Raw genomic sequence first — 16,792 nt, 5'->3', positions numbered from 1 at the left:
CATTGTCTTTTTTCCCCCTCCTGAAACCAGTGCTGTGTGGCAAATTGTGCAGAATAGAAATGCCTATAATGAATGTATTTAGTACTGGGTCACGCTGATGAACATTCTGCCCCCATGAATAATACTGTTTTACAAGTTTGTAGCCCTTTCAAATTGCTGATCCCCAAACCCTATAGGCAAACTAGGAAAACTACCACAAGCAAGGGGGACTTTAGAAACCCATAGCCATCTGGCCTAGATCTCTAACAATCTGAGCCAATAATTATATCAATTCAGGCTTTTGCGAACCCCTTTGCAAACACCAAAAGAGCAAAGAAAGGCATTAGTCACTATTCAAAGTTGGGGTGAGAATTCAAAGGTAACCTAATTCCATTAGTTCTAGGAAAATTTTCTTTGAGAATTTGATAAGTCTACCCCCAAAAAAACTCCAAGAGCAATGGATTTGATTACCTCGATACAGATTTTTTTTCCTATGCTTAAAAAGTAAAAATAATAAAAAAGTCCTTCTTTTATTTCTGACAGTGGGCTTGAACAGAAACAATAATTGTGAAAAAGAGCTTCAGTGTAACTTACTGAAATATTAAATAAGTTGTAAATTAATATATCCTCCAAAATGATATGTTTCTATGAGTAAGTATTTAAAGAACTTGGCATTCTTTCACCAACAATGGCTTTTTTCACTTGTAATGTCATCCTTACCACGTATTATTTCATTTTCAGCTTGCCAATCTCTTCCTGAGAAGTCACATTATCTACTTGAAAGTGATGTGCTTTTGATTTATCCTTGCTATGCACTGATCTGTTCTCTACACTTTTCCCCAAAAGTACAGAATTACAAATAAATCTTTTCTTTGTCATATTGTATCTCTAGTTGTAACAATTTAAATTTTCCTCTTTTAGTATCCCTGAAAAGATAACAAAAAACTATCTCCCAAACTATTTACTATCCATAAAAGGGTTTATATCAGGGGAGAAAAACTGATAAACTTCTATTAGTTGTTATATAATGATGACCTGATTGAACCTCATCCTTCTGGAATTTGATGAAGTCATGAAAAAGTGGTATACCCTCTAAAACAACTTCTCAGAGAACCTGTAAGGGAGAGTAGATTGAATGTTTCCTAGAGTCCATCCTCTTTTGATATGGCAGTCTTTGTTGACAAAGAAAGGAAGTGGTTCCTCTTGAAGACTGTGCCCTCTTGAGTGATGTTAAGCAAAACAGCAAAGTGCTTCTAAGCTCCTAGAGGCAAATTGCAGATACATTCACCCAGTTGTGCATATTTTATCTATGAAGCTCCTTTTACCACTTCAGTTTAACTGGGCTGAAAACTGCTAAACCTAGATAAAGGATATCAACCAGCATTTAGAATACACCCTTTTACCTCTAATAACACTTTCACCATGCCATTTACTTTTATTACTTTTGTTCTAAGGAAAATTAAGCTTTATAATTCTTAATTTTGAATGATTTTCTTCCTATTCAAGAGGAAGGAAAACCTAGAACTCAATTGTAAGACTTAAATTTATCTGCATTACATGAAGAAAAATGTTTCTTTTGGTACTGGACTACAAGATTTCTTACTTACAAGCAGATATGTACTTTGTTTTTTGATTTTTTGCTATTAATTTATATTTTATTAGAGTACATGAGATAAAAGATAGGATAATAAATATTCACTGTTATCTCACTATATGTCTTTCCTACCTTCAAAACAATGACATGAGACTTACAATCTTCTGGTTGATTGATATAGTTTACAATCTTTCCTCATAACGTTTGTTGTGAAACATCTTATAGAAGAAAATCATGGTCCTGCTTGACACCATATGGCTGTAACAAGCCTAAATAATTACTCTGCATCCTGGGAAATTAGGGACAAAGGTTTTACCAGACAAAGGTTAGTACAGTTACGGAATTCCAAGACTTTAGACCTGCTTAAGATAAAGAGCTTGCTTGGCTTTTTGTATGAGCCCAACAACTGTGGGTACCACCTGTTAGCCGTTATGTAATCCTGGACAAATTATTTAACTTCTCTGTAAATATATAATCCTCTGTGAGATGGGAGTAGTAATTTACTCTAAAAAATTCTTTTAAGAATTTCAGTGACTGAGGCTTTCCACAAAGGCTGGCCCAGTAAACATACAATAAAGATTAGTTTCCTTTTCTTAACCTGTGTGTGTCTGTTTTCCTCCTAACACTCATTGAAGAAAAAAACAAAATGTGGATTATAGCTGCAGAACTTGGTGCTTCTCAGACTTTTGGTTTAGATGCATACAAAATTTTATGTTGGAAAGATAAAGCTCTCTTCATCTTGACTTATAAAGGTCACCTGTGAAACATAATTGACAAAACTAATAGTATTGAACTGTGATGGTCTTGAAAACTTGCTGCTTTCCTGAAGAAAATTCCAAGACCTACCAACTATACTCAACTATACCTCTAGGCCCTAAACCATAGAAACTTATCTAAAAATACAATTAGAAGTCTACCAGGTGCTTATTTATCTTTTATAATTGATAGTATACACATCTACTGTTTGCTTGTTCTCAAGGCTTTTGCACTAAACAGTTGTTTCTTTAAATATCATGTGAAACTGTAGCAGGAGGACAAAAGGATATGATTTGAGGTATTTTGGCAGGGACAAGGAAATATAAAATTTTTCAAATAAGATTTGTATTTAAAAATCAACGTTAGGCCTTTTATCAATCACATTACATCTCTCTATGTTGTTCTTCCTTTATTCCATTTACTAATAGATTTAAGAATGTAATAATGAAAAGTCACCGAACAATATGAACTCTTTATGAGACCAAATTTATCAACATAAGATCAAAGGTCGGGAAATGAAAATAGATTCCGAACTATCTTTAGATATATGTAACAGAAATAGACTTTAGTTGAATTCTGATCAAAACTGAATGTGCTAAGCACCCATAGGAGGCCCACATACCTGGAGGCATAGCTGTGCTAGGGCCGGGAGGCAGCACAAACCAGGGGCCAAGAAGAGTTGGAGTCCATGAAATACAGTGACAGGTGCTAGGTCAATTTTGTCTGAGTGGGCAATCAGTATTTAGGGTGTTCTGCCAAAGGTAATATGCCAAGTTCCAGCAGGTGACTTAGGGTCTGGCAAAAGGCAATCTATTGAGTCCAAATAAAAGGCATGTAGGTGAGCTTCTATTCCAAACAATAGGACTTCCTTCAGGACTTCCAAACAAGGCAGGTTATGAAATTCAGGATTAAAATGTTGAGAACAAACAGGCACCTAGAGGTTCGGTGTTTTGCAAATGGGCACATACCAAAAGCCTCCTCAAAATTGGAGACCAGATTGCAAAGTTAAACTAGATGTCAGCAAAATTGACTTTTAGGATTATTCATCTGAATTCCTTAAATTCCTTCTTTTCAGGACAGTACCTGGAGGCAAAAAACTAAGCCTACAAAGGGTCTTCCTATAGTTGCATCTGAGAAGATTTGTGGAAATGGGTGGTGGGAAGACTAAACCCTTAAGTGAGTTGAGTCTCAATTTTTAGTTTAAGCTTTGCCGTTCAATGTATGGGCACTAAAGCAGCAGCATGGGCATTAGCTGGAAGCTAATGTAGAAATGTAGAATCTTAGACCACACCCCAGACCTACTTAAACAAATTCTGCACTTTTTAAAAAAATTTTTATTTTTTATTATACTTTAAATTCTAGGGTACATGTGTGCAAACTGCAGGTTTGTTACATGTGTATACATGTGGCTTGTTGGTGTGCTGCACCTATTAACTAGTCATTTACATTAGGTATATCTCGTAATGCTACGCCTCCCGCCTCTCCCTACCCCACGACAGTCCCTGGTGTGTGATGTTCCCCACCCTGTGTCCAAGTGTTCTCATTGTTCAATTCCCACCTATGAGTGAGAACATGCAATGTTTGGTTTTCTGTCCTGGCGACAGTTTGCTCAGAATGATGGTTTCCAGCTTCATCCATGTCCCTACAAAGGACATGAACTCATCCATTTTTATGACTGCATAGTATTCCATGGTGTATATGTGCCACATTTTCTTAATCCATAAGATTTAAGTAGCATCATGTCAGAAGTTTCACTACTCAGTAGATTACTCTTCTTAGCAATGTCTCAAAATTTAGCAATGTCTCAAAATTTAATGTACATAGAAATCACCAGAGGGCCTTATTAAAATGCAGAATTTTAATACTAATAGTGCAGAACCATCCTGAATGTCCATCAACAAATTCTGCATTTTAATAAGGTCCTGTGGTGATTCCTATGCACGTTAAATTTTGAGATATTGCTAAGAAGAGTAATCTACTGAGTGAAGTGGTGAAACTTCTGACATGATGGTACTTAAATCTTCTGTGCTGTGATATTTTTCTACTCCAGGGAGTTTAGAGACAATTGGCACATGGAGAAGATTACCAGAAAAAGGGCCAAAGCTTAGACCTCATTAATTCAAGAATATAAATAGAAGTGATATAAGAAAACCTATCTGTTTAGTTAAATTCACAGAAAGAGACGGAAAATTAAGCTTCCCTCTGGATCTAGGGTTTTATAGCAGCTATCACCCCGTTTATCCATTAGGTAGTACAGTTTCCATCAGCAAGGAAAATGCTTTTTAGAAAAAGAGATCTAATAATACTTTCGGAAGAGCTATTTCTGAAGGTGAAAATATCTCCAATGTTGTAATATTTATTAGTATACTTGTACATATGTATATGTTTAGGAATCTCTGGTTGAGTGTTTTGTATCTGTCAAGTGCATATAAATCACAAGTTTGCTTTATGTTTTCTTCATGGCAACATTCCTTCGTTTATCATTCTTTCATCATGCAGCAAAGCAAATCTTGAGAAAACTGTTTATTTTATCCTTAATACTTCCATCTCAGAATTCAGAATACAAATCAAAGTGTGACAAAAACTTTACGCCAGTGTCTGACTCATTGTGTTCATGTTAAAATACACTTCCTGTATGATGCTTCTGGATGCTCTTAATAAATAGCTAATTTATCCAACCATTTTTTGTTGTTCCAACTAGGAGTATCACAGTGTTCATAGACTAGCATCTACTCTCAAGAACAAAGTTTTTATAATATAAAGGAGAACTGTTATCACTTAGAAATATGAGAATCCACTTAAAAAAAAAGTCAATGATACTTTAGGATACATTAGATTAGATGAAAACTTTTCAAAAGGTTTTGATACTTTTTGAAAAGTTTTAATACGGTATGTTAAGCTTGAATGAATGATAAATATTGGCATCAAATATGTATAAAAATTAGTAGTAAATACCATGTAACTTCATGGTCCAATTTCTTATTTACTTAGAATTTGTAAGAAGTTACTCACTTTAGGTGAATCTTACGTGGATATCATCCATCAATTAAAACACTTTTAACAAGGAGCAATCAAGGATATTTGTAGTGTAGTTAAGAGCAGTGTTATAAAATTGAGTGATGCTTAATTTTACAAGAAAAAGAAAAACGTTCAAAGTATTCTCTGCAAAAGCAACTTTCAAGAAATAACTAAAATTTCATAAAATAAAGGAAATGAGTGATAAATTGATTTAGAACATCTAGTAGATACTTACCTATAAAGTTGATTTCTGAAAATGCATGTGCTTGCCATTTCTTTACTAACTTACACAGAAAATAAACAATTCACATATAGGTTTTACATAATATGTACCAGAATGTATATGCATTAAAAAGAAAATATTTCAAAGGGAATAAAACTGAGGAGAGTTGTTAGACCTTCACTGAAAATAATGCCTATTTCCTTCAAGACTCATAGCAGGCCACCATTTATAACAATATAGTGCCTCTTTTATTATCATCTAGTGTTTATTTTTAATTCAGGTAAGTTATTTTAATTACAATAAACTAATCAATTATAGCTGATACTCTTTATTCAAAAGAATTTAAGCTTCAAAGTAGATTCCCATTTAGGCAGTGAAGCATTTTAGAATATGCCTATTCTTTAGAATAGGCATATTCTAAAATGTAGTTAAGAGGGCAAATTTACGGTTTATATGTAGACTGTGTTACTAATATAGAAAATACCATCTATAATAGTTACATCTCACCTAGCATTTGAATGTAAGGATCTTGGAACATAATAAAAATAAAGATAATAGTTATTGAACCATACTGAGTGTCAAGTGAGCTACACATATATTTCCTTTAATTCTTACTATAATGTTAATAATGAAATGTTTATGATTGTTAGAAACATGTGGGATATAAGTAATAGAACCTAGCTAAAATTGTCAAAAAAAGGAAGTTTATTATTTCAAAACAGGAGATACACAGAGATAGGATATTTTCACCACTGAATATCGAGCAGCTCAATAATGCCATCACAAACCAGGTTTCTCCCATCTTTCTGCTATTTGATACTCATTCAGTGTGCTGGTTTGTTCTGTTTCCTTAGGTTCATTCATGATCCCAAGACAGCTGCTACAGTTCTAGAAAATATATCTCCACTTAGCTGAATATAGAGTTACAAAAAAAGACAGCATCTCCTAATCGTCTTTCATCAAGAAATAAAATGTTTTCTAGGAATCTCCTACTGATATGCTCTTAAAGCTCATTGGTCGAAATTGTGTCACATGACCTTTATTAATCAATCTCTAACAAAGAGAATAAAGCTGTTGTAATTGCCCTAGACTAGAAAGTTTCAGTCCTGGAGGAGAGGAATAGCTCCTTTACTTCCTGAAGGGCAAAATGCTAAAATATAGTGTTCATTTAACAAAGTGGATTAGAGAGTGGATATTGAGTGGAGAACAAGTTCTGTCAGCCACATTAATCCTAGAATCATTTTATGTTTAAGAAAACGAAAACTCACAAAGTTTTGCCTAAAACATGGCTAATATATAGTAGGTATTGAATTTTTATACTTATGTTTGTCTCCAAAATCTACTTCTATACAGTAATAACAACTTGTTTCTTAAACATTAAATGAAAAAGGCTGTCATATTTTTTAATTCTTTTATTTTCCAAAATTGTTAAGCTATGGGGTAAAGACAATCACTATACATTAAGGTGATTTGTCTTGTGAAATAATATTTCAGTCTATGAAAGAAAAAAAATCTGCTTTTTTCTTTGGATGACACCCTTGAAAATAATCAGTGCTTCAGGCTTAATTGAAGTGATTTTTAGGCAGAGGTGGGAGAAAATTGAGGAGGTAAGAATTGGTCGTTTTACTGACTCTAAATACACCCCACAGACCTTAGGTATGATATCTTCACATACCATGTACTGCTTCCTTGTGACTAGGCTCATACCAAAGGAAATACAATTGAATCACCTTTAGATTTAAAGGTATGAACAAAAAGTGAGAAGTTGGAAAAATGAGAGTAGGCGTTCAGATTCTTATTTATGTTACAATCAGAAACACTCCAAACTTTGAACAAAAGCCAATCAGGAGACTGACACAAGGGAGGAGCATAATGCAGTGCAGGAGATACTGAGCTGAGATCAAAGAAACCCACTTTCCACTCAACAGCTCTTTGATGTTTTATCATTGTACCATCATGTCTTTGCAGTGATAAGTCACTCTCCATGTATATTTTCTTGAAAAATGAATTGGATCCTAAATTTTAGAGGAAGACATAAAAAGTACACCTGGATACCCAGTTTGACTTTGAGTATTCAAGGCTATATTAATTATTTTGACAGACTTTTCTAGAAACTCTGCTTCTGGCTGTGAGGCTAAATGAAAGACTCTAACATGTTTGGTAAAGAAGGCAATATAATTAAAGGCAAGAAAATGTGCTTTACCTTACTCAGCCAAAAATATGGATTTAACTTTCTAAATAAAAAGAAATCTCAAAATGTCCCCCTTTTTCTAGAGCAGTTCACCAAATCATAATAAAATATTTAAAATGATCTTACTGGAGAATGATAAACTTATACAGAAAGTCCCGATTTAAAAAGAAAAATCAAAAGTAAACATATTTTAGCTTTCTCACAAATAATCGGCAAATACAACACTTGCTGTGGTTCTTTCTGTTTTGTTGTAGCTCGACAATGTTTTAAATTCAAAAGGTTTCTGCTAGGATTGGATTATGATTATTATGCAGGAACATATCCCAGTATAAACAGCTTGCTTGGCATTTACATATTGCTCCCACATGCTTCCATTTCTGACTTCTCAGTAAGTCAGAAGCACATATTTTATTGTTATGGAAAGAACACAGTTTTCTATTTACTATAGAGTCTTGGGTCTTTACAAACAGAATAATCCAGCATCACAGTGCTTATGGAGACAAAACCTGAGTTGATGATAATGATATAAACTTGCAGGTATATAAATATTTCAATCTAAAATCTGTCCTATTAACACCAGGTCATCAAAGGTTTTCTATAATGAATTCAAAAATTCCAACCTAACTAATTGCTTTTATTATAATGAGGGTCAACTAACTGAACAAAAAGTGAGGACGTAAGCAGCTTTTGTTTAACCTAGGCGGAGACAGGGAGCCTCTCTCTTGGGGTGGTGTAAACAGGACAAATCTGCCCTATCTGCAGCATTGCCATTTAAATGAACCCTGTTTTCTAATACTGGAAATAGGTCCATTCTTTCATACAATGAATATATACCAAGATTTCTAAAAATCAGGTATATACATCCTCAAAAGTGAAAGTAACTAATCAATCATAGACTTTCTTACAATTTTACACCATTTAACTGTCCTCATGGAGAATCCTAAATTGCCATATGGAAAACACTGCCACACATACCTCCAGGGCCAGTGTGTAAGAACCACTTTTAATTTTTCTTGCCTTCATTCTGATTACTCGTTTTGTTAAACAGGGCATTCTGGCCTTCCTAGTCTTAGATATTTAGCAAATTATCACTACTAAATGATAGTGGGCAACAACTCAAACTCAATAAAAATGGATCATTCACAGAGTATTTTTCCAAAGTTGTTTTTATTTAAAAATATGTACTTATAACAACTCTAAGCCCTATTTTCTTTTTAATTTTTCTGTAGGAGCAAAAATGTCCCCTTTTCTGAAGGTCATCAAAAACTATATAGTTTTGCAAATCTGCTGTGTAATAGACAGCCTCGGGGGAAGATATAAGAGAAAATGGAAGGCATGGCTTATCAGAAGAATATGTATGATATACTGAACATCAGTCTTTCCATGTTAAGTCATTAACTGTTTAGGGTGCAGATAGTTCTTCATAAAGAATCAGATGTTCCATTCCTCTAGTATGGTAAAATCGGTGCCATAAAGTCATTGCAAAAGACAGCAAACAACTTTGTTATTGTAATGTGTTTTTTTCTTTTAACAATAGGTCTAGCAGGTGGCATGTGGCTATGGCTGGGTCTATCTCCATCTCCAGGGTGCCAAGATGTCCCTCAAAGTTTCTGTGGGAGGAATTTGTTGGTGGGATTTGGATTGTAAAGGCACGCGAGCATCTGCTGCCTCCCTGGTCTCATTACCATTCACACAATTAACTCCTGCAGCTCTCAGCTCAACAGCCAGAACCAGGGACTCAATTTTACTGCTTCTTTGACAATGCTCATTATCATTCATCTAAACTTAAGAGTTCCCAAGCTTTCAACTCAGTGGAAAGTTTTCTTGGGGGAAAGAGATCACACAGAGGAAAGCCTTTGGAATGAAGAGAGAAGGAGAAAAAAATATATATCTGTGTTTGTGTGTGTGTGTGTTTGTGTGTGTATGATTAAGGACCTAAAATCAATAGCTTAAAGTAACTGAGTTTCTGGAATGTGGAATTTTATTTCATTTTGTAAGTAACAAGCCACATCTTTAAAGACTACCTCATATTTCAAAAGCCTAGGTTTGGTCTTCTAACATTTTCACTTAAGGAGCTACGATCAGTTAACAACAATAGTTCTTTCTACTCTCCTCATTGATACTAGGTCCAATTTTGCATCTCGTGGAAGCTTTGGCCAAAACTACAGCTGTCTGAAAAAAAGAATTTTGAGTAATTTTCCATAGAGAGTAAACAGAGTGTTTTGCTATGCAAGGAGAGAAAGATTCACAAAAGACGACAAATTCAGGAAGGTCTGTATTTTTAAAGCCTCAGCAGTCCAATTATGTTAAATTGCATAAATACCAGCATGCTACCTGAAAATTAAAATTGTACTATCCCTTTAACCTTTTTGTCTCATGATAAATATTTACAAACTGCAGTTTTTAACAAGTTTATGTTGGACAAGAGTTAGGTGATAATACATGATATTTTTTAGGTTAAATAGCAGAAGCCTATTATTTATTGACATATAGGCTACAAAAAGGTTAAAAGAAAACCTCCTTCCTTGATGTTAAATAAGTGATATAAAAACTGCACCTTCTCTTAAAGATATAACTTAATTTTTAAAAACAAGCATTTGAAACAGTCTGTTCAAATGAAATAAAAGCCTCTTTGTTTGGAACAACAGAAGAATGATTAGGCTGCTAAAAGCTGTGAAAGCAGTGCTACATAGTGAAAGCTGTGAAGATTAATTTGTACTTTTACAAAAAAAATATGCAGTGAAAAATAGGTAAATTTTTACTTCAATGACTACAATTAAAAATATATATTTATGATAGCACTATTGAAAATTTTGTATATATTTAGCTTTATATTTTCATAGAAACAGGAAACGATCTTATTGATACTGATTATCTTGCTTTTCCTTTGAATGCCATATATCAAAACCTAAAATTTCGTTACTATGTATACATTTTTAATATAGCATTAGGAAAAAAGAAATTTTGGTTAAGATTATATAGGTTGTTTTAAATTATCTAATTTTATAAACCATTCTTTGCTTCTCTCCAAAATGCAAATCTTCTCAAATAAAACCCAGGAAAAAATAAAATTAATGTTTGGGATGTGATATAATTCAAACTCATCAACATGTAGATGGAGAAAAAAAGTCTTCATTTTAAAATATTTTAATGGTTATAGTTATAACTCTTGTGTGAAGGATAGGTAATGTATATTTGAATCTATAGAAAATGCATTGCCCCCTGGCTTCCTAGACAAAATAAAAGTGGGTATCTGAGTTCCTTATGTATTTATCTTAATATAAGTGATAACACGCCATTAAGAAATTGTGCACACCCACATTTCTTAACAGAATAAAACACTCAGTCATTTTCTATTATGCTAGAAGTCTAGTATAAACATCTCTGGTTATTTACAATATTCACGAAGACTTGCACAGTAAGATGGTAAAACGCCAATTCTGACTTCTCCGTACGGTGCGGAAGTGTTATTGCAGATTTTTCTAAAAGTTGCATCCACACAAATACAATTTATGTTGTTATTTGTTTCTTGAGTTCTGCTACCCACATGAAATGCTGTCTCTTTCACAGCCTTTGTATTTCTCTTTTTTTCTGTCTCAAACCACTTGAACCCTTCCCTTTCCATCCCCAGAGTTCTGAACTCTGCCCCAGTATATCCGAAACCAATTTTGGCTGAGTCAGGAAGGAGGTATGAATGTTGGTGCTCAGCAATCATTGATGCTTATGTTGACACTGACACTAGGCCTGTTGCGTGACTCTAGTTAGACTTGTGTACATCTGATGCGTCATCCTTGCCTACTGTCCCAGTTCAATAATTGACGTTTAGACACTGTTTGGTTTTGCTAGTTTTATTCTCCCACCATTCCAACTCCAAGGTACTCAATCCTCCTCCAAACTTTTATGACTGTTGTCTTTACATCAGCTGGTGAAATTCCATGATGCTGACTCTATTTTTGGAATCTCCTCTGGAATCCCCACTGTTTGCACCACCTACTGTGAGAGTACCAGCAATCTCATCTTACGCTGCCAAGTGCTCATTGAGTGATGGTTTGTAGTGTCCTGTCAGATCCTCCAATGTTCTACTCACCACATTGGATTTTCTTTCAATGCTTTTGGATAAGTCCCCTAGAATTTACTGTGCTCCTGCAGCACTTTTGTTTATAGGCTGTCTCTCCTCATGGCTTTGCACAATCATGTTGTTAACTAAATCTTGCTTGTCATACTTGCCTATGTCTATAACATAAATGAGCTTTTAGTAATAGTTCTTCTTAATGCATTACAAAAAATGTGAACTTCATAGAAGCTGAAACACATGCCAACTGCTTAAATTCCACCTCAGTTATTGCAGAAGTCTATAGCATGGAATGTTGTTGAAAATAATAGAATGCAAGCATATATATTATTAATACAAATAGATCTCCAACAGCAACAGATTGTAGTTTATCTTTGTTTATCATGTTAGCAATGTTGTCTCAGATAATATTTTTAAAATTGTCCTAAAACAAAGCAAATCTACATTAATAAGCCAAGATATTTGGACCAAGTCAAACTCAGTACTTGACTTACTCCCTATTATGCTATAACAAATAGAATCGGGTATAACTTTTATAGCAAAGATATTTGCTATATTTTCTCTAAGGATTCTAATATGCATCAGTTTTAGTATAGATAGATATGTGTGAATTCATATGTACTTTCATTATTTATTTAATATGTCAATTTAACTTTTCAGGAAATATAATGTCATATAGCCACATGCTAAAATATAATTAAAATAATAGAGTGTACTTTGTCTCCAGAGTTATAAGTATGATAACATCCAAATGTTTACTAAAATGTTTTCTAAAAAGCATATGCTCCCAGGCACATGAAGTAAATCCCTGAGCAAACACAATGCATAATGAAACAGCTGGTATCACCTCTTATAAATTAAAGAATATACAAATTTTAATATTTTCATGATGAGAGTTAGAAGTAACCTGAATTTTCAAATTCTATCACACATACAAATGTAAACACATATTACCTTATTCTTCATGTATTAGAAAAATTCCTTGTCTGATGAAGAGTAAAATCTTACCATTACCTAGTAAGGAAAAAAAATCTACGTATATTACTAACAAAATTGATGTGCTGGATTCAGTCTTTAGATGGACTCTGCGTTGTACTCATGTTACTAATCAGTGTTAAAATATCATATTCACATTTTGCCTTGAGTGTCCTTTTAAAATCATCATGTTATTAAGTTATTGTTTGACTGTTTTGCCCTTACAAAGTCTCTGTAAATCATAGAATAAAGAATAAGGCTGTTAAGCAAATGTAAAATAAGTCAACCATGTATTCTATGACATATAGGCAATTTCCATTAAAGAAGTTTGTATGTAGATAAAAGTAAAAATTCTATAAAATGAAATATCAGAGTCTGAATGGATTTGGAAGATAGCTGTTATGAATGCCACACTATTCGAATTCCTTGGGTAGGGTGAATATCATTCCTAGTGATTTTCATTCTGCAACTTGAATCAGTAGTTTAAATATTAGCACTTAACTTTTTTTTTTGTTAATCACGATATAGAGTCAATACAGAGTTCTATTTTATTCTTCAAAGTATTATTTTACCTTAACTATTTCATAATTATAAATGATAGTTTGGTTAATGAGTTTTGTGATGAATGCTTGTTTTATTGAACTGATGGCATTGATTCCCAAAACTTTTTCTACTCAGGGTCGTGATTGCCTCTCAAATTAACAGCGACTCACCCTTAATCAGTAGTGATACTGAACAGCAGATGTATGATCCTTAGAGAAATGCATTTGTTTTTTTTTTTTTTTTTTTTTTTTTAATGGTCTTCCCTATGGGTTCACATTGGAATCACCTGAGGAGCTTTAGAAAACACTGATGCCTGGGTCTCACGCCCAGAGAGTCTGACTTCATTGGTCTGTTTTGCTTCCTGAGTATCTTGAAAAGTTTCCCAGGTGATTATAATCTACAGTCAAGGCTGAGAATTATTTCACTAGAATCTTTTTTTTTTATTGTTTTTGGACAGAGTCTTGCTAGAGTGCAGTGGCGCAATCTCCGCTCACTGCAACCTCTGTTTCCCGGGTTCAAGTGATTCTCCTGCCTTAGCCTCCTGAGTAACTGGGATTACAGGCACAAGCTACCACGCTTGGCTAAATTTTTGTATTGTTAGTAGAGACGGGGTTTCACCATGTTGGCCAGGCTGGTCTCAAACTCCTGACCTCAAGTGATCTGCCCACCTCAGCCTCCCACAGTGCTGGGGTTACAGGTGTTAAGTCACCATGCCAGGCCTTCACTAGAATCTTTCTAAAAACAAGCACTTTGGCTATGAAAAAATGATGTCTGTCTTATGCATAAAGTATTAAAACACATAAACTAGTTTCTGGGTTGGTAGAAAATTGTATTTAAATCTCTTTCTAGATGGGAGTATAGCAGTAGAAGACGCACATAAAGGAAAGGGGTGGTGGTGAAAAAAATGGAAGGAGAAGAAACATGAGCACCTTCTGAAGGGCAGCAAAGGAGAGTAGACAACGTGTGTTTGAGGGAAATAGGGACAGGGTGCAAAAAGCATCCCTGTCAATCCCTTTCTACCTTACATTCCTTTATATTAGTGTTATTCACACAAATGTAAAGATTATACATAAATGATAGCATATTGGGAGGACAAATACAAGAAAATATCAATATTATATTATAGCTATTAACTACAAAGCGTTAAAAAAAAAAGATGAATTATAAACAAATCCTGCCTTTGGTGATTCTCTAGAAATAATGAGTTGCTTCTTGACCAAGGAGAAGTATGGACTCACAGATGCATATATTAATATGAACATTTGTGTTTCCATTCAACTATTTTAACAGCATAAAATTCACATCTTTGATTTCAATTTAAAGGTCACCTTCACTCAAACTGAAAAATGAACTAACAATTCAGAAACAATCGTGAAGAAAAATGGTGATAAATGAGCCACAATACAAATGTAACACTTTAAATAAACGAGGACTCTCTGAGGCAAATTGGGAAGTAATATGGCCCTATCAAACATGCATTAAAGCTGAGGTTCTCTGAAGGAAATAGATTTGGCTATCTTCTAAGGGAGATGAGTTATCTAGGCGAGGCCAGGTGAACAGGCATGGCAGAACATAGAGCTTTAAAGAGTTAAGATTTCTCTTTTCCCATCACTATGGGGGAGTGCCTGGAAGACTCTTTAGTATCTTAAATGTATGCCAAGTTACTTGAGTAATGTGAAATTGATATCTCACTCTATAGCTCAAGTACTGAAATTATTAAATTTTAATTTTTCTCTTAAATGTTATATTATAGATGACAATTGACATAAAAAGGCAAGGGGCAAGTGGTAAACACAGAAAAAATAAATAAGCACAATAAAAGCAGAGGCATGGTATCAGAGAATTCGAAACAAGAGTCTAGTTAGGGGAGACTTCTGCTGGATACCATGCTGAGAGGTTGCTCTCATCTGTTACAGGCTCTGCTGCTGATTCGAGATTTGACTTCCAGACAAAATTAAATGTGAAAAGGTGCTGCTTTACTCCCGATCTAAGTTTTTTCACCAGTATGCATTATGGTTATTTGGCTAGATTAATCAGTCGGTTGTCCAATCAGTTAAAATCTTCATACCACTTTATTTTCTGACAAATAGTCTTTCTTTGTGTAATGAAATGACTACCTACCTTAAAATAGTTATGATAAAAATCAAGTCATTGAATAGTAATAATACAGAATAAATTATATGGATTATGCTATTTATAGTTATATAAAGTCAAGTAAATTTCAAATGAAACAATGGACATACTCATCAATAGTAAACTTTGTATAAACTATGTTTAAAAATCTCTCTTGTATAAGATTATGTTTCTGGAATGAGTAGCCATTCACCTACTGCCTGTTGAGATGGAGAAAATTATATGGAATATATTGCAAATTATCTAAGAAGTGTTACATTTCAGAATGTATGTGAGGGTAGTTGTTTATATTACGAAATGTCAGAAATATATTCACAAAAATTTTAAGTGTATCAAAATTGGAAGGGAAAGGAAATATCAGAAATATATTCACAAAAATTTTAAGTTTATCAAAATTTGAAGGGAGAGGAAAGGGCATGGTGGCGCATGTCTGTAATCCCAGCACTTTGAAAGGCCCAGGTGGAAGGATCACTTGAGCCCAGGAGTTCAAGACCAGCCTCAGCAACCTAGGGGGATTCCATTTCTGTAAAAATTAAACTAATTAGCCAGGCATCCTAGCTACTCAGGAGGCAGAGAAAACAGAATCACTTGAGCCTGGGAGGTTGAGGCTGCAGTGAGCTGTACTCCAGCCTCGGTGATAGAGTGACCCTGTATGGAACAAATGAACAGAAATGTGTTCATATTTTTTTTGGAAAATAGATCCACTGGGCTGGGCACAGTCGTTTATGCCTGTAATCCCAGCACTTTGGGAAGCCCAGGCAAGTGGATCACGTGAGGTCAGGAGTTTGAGGCCAGCCTGGCCAGCATGGTGAAACCCCGTCTCTATTAAAAAAAAATCGAACAACAAAAAATTAGCCAGGTACGGTGACACATGCCTGTAATTCCAGCTACTTAGGAGGTCAAGGCAGGAGATTCACTTGAACCAGGGAGGCAGAGGTTGCAGTGAGGTGAGATCGCACCACTGCACACCTGCCTGGGAGACAGAGGGAGACTCTGTTCCTCCCCTCTGCCAGAGAAAAGTAAATAAAATAAAAAAGGAAATAGACACACTGATTTATACTTATATTTCCTATTTCTTGCCACTGAAAAGATCTAGAATCAACGACCAACTCAAGAGAAATGAGTTCTTTTAGTGCCCTAATTGTTGTCTCTCAATACCATTTTCCATTGAAAGGATCTAGGGTTCCTTGGGGAAATACTTGCTTCAAAGTCTGAGACAGGAAATGTATAAGATGAACCTGTATCATTTTGTCATAACAAAAAGTAAAAATGTCAGCAAAACCTATAAGAAAAATGTTTTAAGGACCC

The sequence above is a fragment of the Piliocolobus tephrosceles genome, chromosome 3 (assembly GCF_002776525.5).
Source record: "Piliocolobus tephrosceles isolate RC106 chromosome 3, ASM277652v3, whole genome shotgun sequence".
In the NCBI taxonomy this organism is placed as follows: Eukaryota; Metazoa; Chordata; class Mammalia; order Primates; family Cercopithecidae; genus Piliocolobus; species Piliocolobus tephrosceles.
This window is presented reverse-complemented; position numbering follows the sequence as displayed.